Below are 9,855 nucleotides of genomic sequence, written 5' to 3'. Positions count from 1 at the left end.
CAAGATAATGTAATTTGAAGTATATTAATGTATTCAGTTTTCTTTATAAACAATGTGGTTGATATCAGACGAGTCTGTCGCACCCCGTTTACGTTTCCGCTGCGGTTGCGGGGTGTTATAGAACTTGTTATCAGAGCCATTGGTTATAAAAGAATTAGGATGTCTTTAAAAGATACCTAAAATATAACCAGTAGCTCAAGTATAATAGGATCTGAATATCAACTAATAACATATAGTGACGAGAGCTGGATGAACTTGGATGGACAAGTGAGTTATTATGGTCCGGAACATAATAACAGACTTGTCCGCACGAGGGAATTCAGGGGAAGTCACGGGGTACGTTAATAGGTAAAAATGGCAACATATGTGTAAAGTATATAATATTATTTATATGTGCTAATGTGTATATATATATATGTACATATCTTGTGGGTACATGTATTGAGAAATGGGACCCGGATAAGGAACCGGGGAAGGAAATAATAAAAAGTACCGAGGATGCTGAAATTTCTAGAGCATCGGTTGATGATAAGTCTGACTTATTGGGCCATAGTTATGATAGTACCAAGTTAGATCTCCCGTTTGACATTAACCAGAAATATCTAGTAACCATCCCTCCCAACTGAAATTGATAAATCCCCTACCTACCAATACCGGTACCGTATATTCTAATAACCCCAGATGTTCACCTGAACCGTCGACCCTCACGTACGGACGGACCTGTACCTGAACCCATCCTTGTTCCATTAAAATAAAAATAAAATAATAATAATAAAATGGATAATAAATGAGCTGATAAAAATAATATATAGAAATATATATATATGTATTGCTCACTCTCCAACATATGAGACATACCACCTCCAGATCGAGAATTACTGATTTTAGCAAACCTAGAACGCCTGAGGACATTGGCTGAGCAAGTGATAGAGTTTCCCATAATAGTAATTAATAATATTTGAAGGCAACCCATGTAGCGCGATTACCTTGAACCTTGCAACTCCCTATGTTAACTTTACATCCGTTAGATGCCTATACCCATGTATACTCGAATAGAATGATTACCCATACACAAAGAAGTGTTGGAATCATTATAGCATAGTTGGTTGTTCGTTCGTAGGTGGTATACTGTGTATGCCGGATATACGAATAAACACGGATATTATAACTCCGTGGTATGTAATCGTTTGATGCTCACGGTGAGCATGTATCGGTTATGCTGACATGCAGAAGGATATTGAAATCATGAATATTAAACATTGATTTTTGTTGAGAAAGATCTATATGTCAGATGGTGACAAGGGTTATGAACCACATTTAGACGTTAACCGACGTCAGGTTAAGTCCATATGTTATTATATTTGTGGGACATATATACTAGATGCCGGTATGTGTAATACATATGATAATATTTGGTGTGTATGTGTATCTGTTGTTATGATTGGGCTGGTAACGAGTTATATGGTGAGATTAGTATTGATTACTGCGTACGGGATGAGTACGGCAGATTGACATAAAAAGAGTAACTCCAATGATGGAGATTGATATGATTCAGTTGATTGCTCAAGGATAGCAGATGATGATACCGAATGTTGTATCACAGATCACTGCTAGTGTTGATGCAAATGTGATCGCAGAATTATAGATCGAGCAATCACATGATTATGAATATTTCAACTCTTAGTGTTATTACTAAGAGTGATAATGTTCCACCGAATACTATTATGACCACAAGTATTAGTTATAAACTAAACATGAATGGTAGTCGTAATAAATTAGATCCGGTATGTAGGATATTTTGTTGGTTGTGTTAAGGAAATTATTAATAGTTTACGGATGGTAAAGGGAGGAATAGATTAGCGAGTGGATAGAAAAGATCGAAATGGTTAAGGATATTGGTAAGAGTCTAGAACATTGTGTAGTGAAATATGCTACAGATATGTTGGTAGATTATGTTGTATCGTGATGGAACACGATGGTACAAAAGTATAGTTAGGAAATTTTTACTCAGATGCTATGGTCAGAATTTAAAAATTCTTGTGCTAGAGCACTTTTATTCGAGTAATTAAGTTCAGAGATTGAGAACTGAGCTATGAAAGATAGAAATGTTGTGTGCTGATCACTTAGAACACGCTAATAGTTTGAAGGAATTGTCATGTCTGGTAACATGGCTAATTACTTCTGAAACTAAGCGAAGTGAGCGCTATATAGGGGACTAACTCCATCGATAAGGAGTATAGTCAATCCTGTAAAATATACAACCTTTGAGAGGGTTGTGTCACAAGCCAGCACTGATATATTTGACTTTATGGGAAGCGGACTGGAAGGATGTTAGGTGAGACGTCGAGTGTTAAAAAGAGAAATGATAAAGGTATAGTGCAAGAGAGACTTGTGAATAAGTAGGTATGTCCTACAACCCAGAATTATACTAAGACTAGTTCTGGTGTGAAAACATGAACCGCATGAAGGGTCCTTCCCTAAATGTGGAAAATATGGTTATCGGCAGGAAGAAGAATGTCGAGTGATAGTAGGCCACAGGTGTGGCAAAGCTGGATGTAATGCCCTAATTGTAGAACCAATTATAGCCATGTGAACCGGCAACCCCAACCCATTCGTGTACAACCACTCTAAACCCAACAGCTCCAATAACAATCCATCCAAAGAAATCAAATTACGCCAAACAGTTGTACTTGCTATGAATGTGGCAGTACAGAACGTTTCAAGAGAAATTGCCCAAAGTTGAACCAAGGTGTCATTGGAAGATGAACCTCACGACAAGCATCAACCTCTGATCAAGCAAGGAGCCATGCTTTTGTGAGTAATTCGGATAAAGCACGTCATGATCCAAAGGTGGTATTAAGTATGTTGTAGTTTTAAATCAATAGGCTTCAGCGATATTTTTACAGTCGTCGATAGAAGTTAATTCCTGTTAACCTCCTATCATTTGGAAAGATACCGATTAGTGAAACTATAGAACCCTATACTGTAGAATCGCTAACAGTAAATCCCTAATGGTTAACAAAATTGTTCGGAATTGTCCTATTATTCTGAACGATTAACCTTTCCTTATTGACCTACGACCAGTAAAGTTAAGAAGTTTTGACGTAATAGTTATCATGGATCGGCTAACTCAACATGAAGCTGAAATCAAATATGAAAAGAAGATGATTAGAAGCTCTCCTTCGGACGATGAAACGATTAGATACAGAGAAAAGTGTACGGTATTATGATACCACTCTAATCTCATCTTGAGATGTTATAATATTTACGTCAGGAAGACGTGGTGTATTTAACAAACGTGATTGCCACAGATTTAAAAGAAAACATATGGAAGATATCCCGGTGGTACGCGTATATCCACAAGTTTTCCCAGAAGAACTTCCTGGATTACCGCCAACCCGACAGGTCGAATTCAGAATCGATTTAATGCCTCAAGCTGGCCCTGTTACTAAAGCACCCTACCGACTTGCACCGTCCGAGATGCAAGAATTATCCAATCAGTTGCAAGAATTGTTGGATAAAGGACTTATACGTCCTAGTCATTCACCATGGGGTGCACCAGTGTTATTTGGGGAAATGAAGGACGGAAGTGTTAGGATATGTATGGATTAGGGAGAATTGAATAAAGTGACGATCAAGAATAGGTATTCACTTCTTCGAAGTGATTGATCTGTTTAACCAACTGCAAGGGACGATTTATTTTTTTAGAAAAATTGATCTTATATATAGTTACTACCATATGAAAAATCCAAGAGGAGGACGTTGCAACAACAGCGTTTCGGACTCGTTACGGCCATTATGAATTCTTATTTATGCCGTTCGGGCTAACGAATGCGTAGGCAATGTTCATGGAACTCATGAACCGAGTCTGTAAACTTTATTCTGACAAATTTGTCATAGTATTCATTGATGATATTTTGAGATATTTGCAACGTAAAGAAGAGCACGAACGACGTTTAAGGAAAATTGTGGAAGTGTTAAAGCAAGGGGAGTTGTACGCGAAGTTTTCGAAATGTGATTTTGAATACAGAAAGCATAATCCCTTGGTCATGTTGTAAAGCAACAAGGATTGCACATAGATCCAAATGAGATAGAAACAATTAAAATTGGCAGTCACCCAAGACGCCAAAGGAAATGCGCCAATTTTTAGGACTAGCCGGAGACTACCAACGGTTTGTTGAAGAAATTTTTAGCGTTACCCAACTCATAATCATTTGTAAGACGCAAATGTACAAATTCTATAGATGATAAGAGACCGCAGTCTCATATTCAACAAAGATGAGTCGAGTTGTAAGCGATTATGACTGTGACATCCGTTATCACCCCGGCAAGGCTAACGTCGTAGCCGATGCCTTGAGTAGGAAAGATCGGGTTAAACCATTGTGAGTGCGAGCGTTGGGGAGGATAGTCCAGTCGAACCTTTCGGACCGGATTCGAGTCGCTCAACGCGAGGCGTTGAAAGAGGAACAATTGGAAAAGGAGGGACTTTACGGCAATGATAAGAGTTTCAAACAGCGCGTGGACGAAATTCTCCATTTCGAAAATCGGGTTTGGATCCCGACCCTCCATGACCTTCGTGAATTAATCATGGACGAAGCGCATAGATCGAAATATGCCATACATCCGGAATCGGATTAGACTATTGATGATACGAATATCTGAAAGGATTTTATTAATGGCCGAGTTTGGAGAAAGATATGGTTACGTATGTTGGTGAATATTTAAGTTATGCAAAAGATAAGGCTGCATACCGAAGACCCTAGGGAACGCCACAACGACAGAAAATTCGCCAATGATAGTGTGAATAAAATTACAATGGATTTCGGGACGCGAATTCCCAAGATATATCAAAGGCATGACGTAAATTGGGTAATCGCGGATCGATTAACCAATCCTCGCATTTCATCCCAATCCATGACGATTATCACAATAAATTCTCGCTCAAATTCCTGATGGTGAAATGGTATCTCGTCGTGGAGTACCATTTTCAATGATCTCAGATCGAAATAGCCATTCTACTTCCATTATTGGTAGGTGGGGAAGGAAACATCGAGAACTTGAAGCTTTCTACGGGTGAAGTAATTATCACCAATTTGTTAAATTGAAAATGGGAGTCAATCAAGCCATAAGATTTGAATTGGTTCGAGAAACAACCAATCGGATTTATAATATTTAAGACAAGTTGAAAGCAGCGCGAGATTGGCAAAGGATTTATGCCAACATTCAAAGAAAACCATTGTCGCTGGGAAGAGGTGACAAGGTATTTTTAAGGCACCACCTTAGAGAGGTGATATGAGGTTTGGCAAAACCGAAAATAGCTCCTTAATATATTGGACCTCATGAGACTATCTCCATGATTGGTCATTTAGTTTATCGATTAAAGTACTCCAGGGGCTAAGTACTATACACGATGTTTCTCCATGTATACGGATTGAAAAGTACCTAAGCGATGAGGCAACGAGAGTACTAGTAATGGAGGTACTCATAGAAGTCATGTTTCATATCATAACAGTTTGGACACACCAAGCTTTATTGATTAAGATTAAGTGGAATTCACAGCGAGGACCAGATTATACCTTGTAACGCGAGGGTAATTCTGAAGGAAACCCCCCCCCCCCACCTTTCTCTCGGAAGGGGATAGTGGGCGTGTAAATTTTCGAGGACGAAATTTCTTAACGGGGGGAGAATGTAACGATTCCGACGAAACCCGGTATACCCTAACCGGTAGACAATAGTTACGTCATACCTAATGTCGGGTACATGAATTACCACAGTAATTATACGAGAATACATGGTTCACTGTATTGATTGTACGTGAATATATAATTCATCGTATTGAATATGCGATCAATCGATTGATAGTTATTGAAACCCGAACGAATCGAGGGTTCAATTATAGACGATATCTATAATATTTATTCATGTTTACGAAGTATTAAAGCTTCGGGATAAGTGAATTAAAGCAAAGAAAAAGAATTTTCGATTTAATGTACGTCGGTACGTTAAACGAAACCTTTAATACCAAACCAAGCAAGAGACGATCGATCAAGCCGAAAAAGATGCGCGATAACTAATGATATGATGTTTTAAGTTAATAAATGTCATGGTTTAAGTTTTTAAAGTTTTTAAATCGATTTTATAGAAATTTCATTTTTAAGCCGAAAAAACGACCGTTTTAGCCTCGTTTTAAGCCGAATTAAACATTTAACCGAAAAATGAACTGAACCAGATTATCCAAAACATTATCCGGATTACGAGAATCCAAATATGTGGCTAATATTGGAGAGGTGGGTCCCACCCCACCCCTCTACTAACTCCGATCGGAAATGGGGGGATTCCCCTAGCCCTTTCATTTTTTTTTTACAACAAAAATCTCTAGGAACTTCAATCCTCTCCACATCAAGATCATAAAAACCGAGATTTTATCAAGAAAACCGAGGTAAAAAGTCGATTTATTTACGTTTCCATCTTCGTTTCTTGAGTTTGTTTGCAAGAAAATGAGGTTTCGAAGATGAAAACCGATTCTTGCGTGATCAAGTGATGTATACGGGTTATACAAGGGATCTTGGTCCAAGAAAGGAGTTAATCGAACCAAAAATGAATTTTTACGGTTTAAATCTTTGTTTTTGAATCATAACCGAAACTATAGTGTAAGAGGCTTGATCGTGAGTGTAACTTGCTTGGTATTGTGGTATGTTGGTTGTAGGTTCTGTATTTAGTGGTAAATAAGGCGGAAAGACGAGTTTGTAGCTTGTAGTGGCGGAAAACGAAAGGTATATTCGGTTTATGTCGGTGTATGTGTTTTTGGACAGATTGTTGGTCGTTTAGAGTTAGGTCATGAAATTTTACAGGGATGTTCTACACATGAAAATAAGAGTTCTGTGAATTTTTGGTAATCTTTGGACAAAGGATGAATATTTGGTGAATTTAATGCTCAGTTTTGGCCAAAAATGGTGAAAAATAGTTAAATATCATGAAAAAATCTGTAAATTTGCATATAAGCTTTTCATATCATGTATAAGTCACACACAAAATTTGAGGTCCGTTGGAGAAGTCTAAGTAGGCTTTTCGGTTAAACGAATTCTAGGGATTTCTAGCTCGGTTTTAGTAAAAGAATATTTTGGTTCTGGAAAGATTACAGGGGACTATGTGGATGGCAGGGGACATCCAGGAAAAATTTGGGATTTTTCTAAGATCGTTTGGTATTTACGACATATTTAGTGTTTAAATGGTGTTTAAAAATAGATAAATAAATTTTAAATATGGAAATTAATTCTGGAAATATTTTTATAAAATTCCCCACTGTCAAAAAGTCTTTTGTGCAAAATTTCAAGATCCGAGATTAAACGGATAATTATTTGTGCAAAAACAAACTTTTAAAGCTTAAAACGAGTGAACCGGTAAAGTTCGCTTAAGCGAGCTGACTGGTGTATAAAAACCCTAAAAAAATGGACTATTTTCATATAAATGAGTTAAACAAGTAAAACTGAATCATCCGAAAATAATTCGGATGATTTGAGTAATTTTAATCTATTTTAACAGTTTCCGGTACGCCAAAGACGGAAACGGGTCCCGCGGCCTATCGGGACGTCTAAACCGAGCTATAATTTCACATCTTTAATTAAATTATCAGTCAACCACTATTTTCGGGTCGTGTGTGACCAAACTCATTTTTGAAACATAAAAACGGATAACCGTGCTAGGCACGCAAAACGAGAAAAACGACTAATAGTAGTTGTGACCTTGAACTCTAAACGACATCACAATCTGAGTCCGGAGAAGTGTTTCTGGGTTAACCTTGCCCCCAGAACGGGTACAGTGCTGGGTTAACAGTGCCCCCAGATGTACCGGTTAACTTGGTTAAAGTTATATTAATAATGAGTGTATACTAACGATCGTAGGGATCATATTACAGATTGGACGTGTTAACTGATAATGTTGTTGTTACCTGCTTGCATGTGCTAAGGTGAGTTTCACGAGCCCCTTTTTCTGAATTGTTTTTAAATAATTTCCCGGGGCGGAAAGCATGTTGTTATGGAAATGTTTAAATACATACTGAACGCATGGATTGCGTGGGTTTATATATGTTTTATTGTACGGGAATTGTTAGGACATGAAATGTCACATGTATGTCCCCAGTTCTATCAGGTTGGTTCAACATGAAACCAACGATCGTGAAACCAAGTTAACGTACTGAAAATGTCAAACGAAGCTGATTCGATCGAATCAGTGACTGATTCGATCGAACCAGATCTCATTCGATCGAACCAGATCTCATTCGATCGAATGAGTATCTCATTCGACCGAATGAGTCTTCGGTATATATACGTTACTTGGGAAATTTCACATGTAGAGAACAGATTACACACTCACGAACCAGCAGCCTACAGAAACTCTCTCGACTGTTCTTCGTGTTCTTGGTCGTTTCCTCCAATCCTAGGCGTCAAACCCCTTTAGGAATCGTACCTGCGTGCCCGTTGATCACCACCGAATCGCCGTGTTAGAGGATTCCGCACTCTAACACGTTGCCCAGTGAATCGTTGGGAAACCGAGTCCCGAATCGGTCCTACAGGAATCGTACGGAAATGTACTAAGATGGTAATTGTCTGAGTTGCTAACATTCTATGGCCCCGGAACACGAGTGATTAACTGAAAGCCGGTAGAGTGTGGATAGTACTATTGGTCTGACAAACCCAACTGGTCCGGCATGGATTGCTGATGTTTCCCAGCCAGTTGCACATGTCAATTTTGTTGATATTTATTTTGCTATGTAATGTTAGACATAGAGGTTTGGGGCAGTTCCGTGGACGGGGGATATGTCACGGGTCCGTGGGCGGGGGATATGCCACGGGGATTGTGTGTGATAGTCAGAGGTTTCACTTGTGGGCTCAGCATAATTACATCGTAATTCTGGGTTAACATTGCCCCCGGAATGAGTACGGTACTGGGTTAATAGTGTCCCCAGATAATATTATATTTTGATATGGATTTATCATGGTTTACTCAAATTGTGAAACTCACCAACTATTCGTAGTTGACCCGTTTTCTCACATGCTTTTCAGGTACAATTAAGATGAAGTGATTGCTTACGTGCTAAGTGCTTGATGTGTGTAAGATTTGCGTGCAGGATATTAGGATACATTATAACAAATAGAATTATGTATCGTATTGTATGATGTGTGTATCACCTAGACGGTAATGAAATGCAAGATAATGTAATTTGAAGTATATTAATGTATTCAGTTTTCTTTATAAACAATGTGGTTGATATAGACGAGTCTGTCGCAACCCGTTTACGTTTCCGCTGTGGTTGCGGGGTGTTACAGTAATTATACGAGAATACATGGTTCACTGTATTGATTGTACGTGAATATATAATTCATCGTATTGAATATGCGATTAATCGATTGATAGTTATTGAAACCCGAACGAATCGAGGGTTCAATTATAGACGATATCTATAATATTTAGTGATTTTACGAAGCATTAATGCTTCAGGATAAGTAAAGTACGGCACAGAAAAAGAATTTCGATTTAATGTTACGTCGGTGCGTTAGACGAAACCTTTAATACCAAACCGAGCAAGAGACGATCGATCAAGCCGAAAAAGATGCACAATTATTAATAATATGATGTTTTAAGTTAATAAATGTCATGGTTTAAGTTTTTAAAGTTTTTAAATCGGTTTTATATAAATTTCATTTTTAAGCCGAAAACGACCGTTTTAGCCTCGTTTTAAGCCGAATTAAACATTTAACCGAAAAACGAACTGAACCAGATTATCCAAAACATTATCCGGATTACGGGAATCCAAACATGTGGCTAGAATTGGAGAAGTGGGTCCCAGCCCACCCC

Source organism: Bidens hawaiensis, unplaced genomic scaffold, assembly GCF_021521415.1.
Source record: "Bidens hawaiensis isolate Kalapana, Puna unplaced genomic scaffold, B.hawaiensis_p1.1 tig00005649_1, whole genome shotgun sequence".
NCBI classification, from domain to species: domain Eukaryota; kingdom Viridiplantae; phylum Streptophyta; class Magnoliopsida; order Asterales; family Asteraceae; genus Bidens; species Bidens hawaiensis.
Note: the sequence above shows the minus strand (reverse complement) of the source record.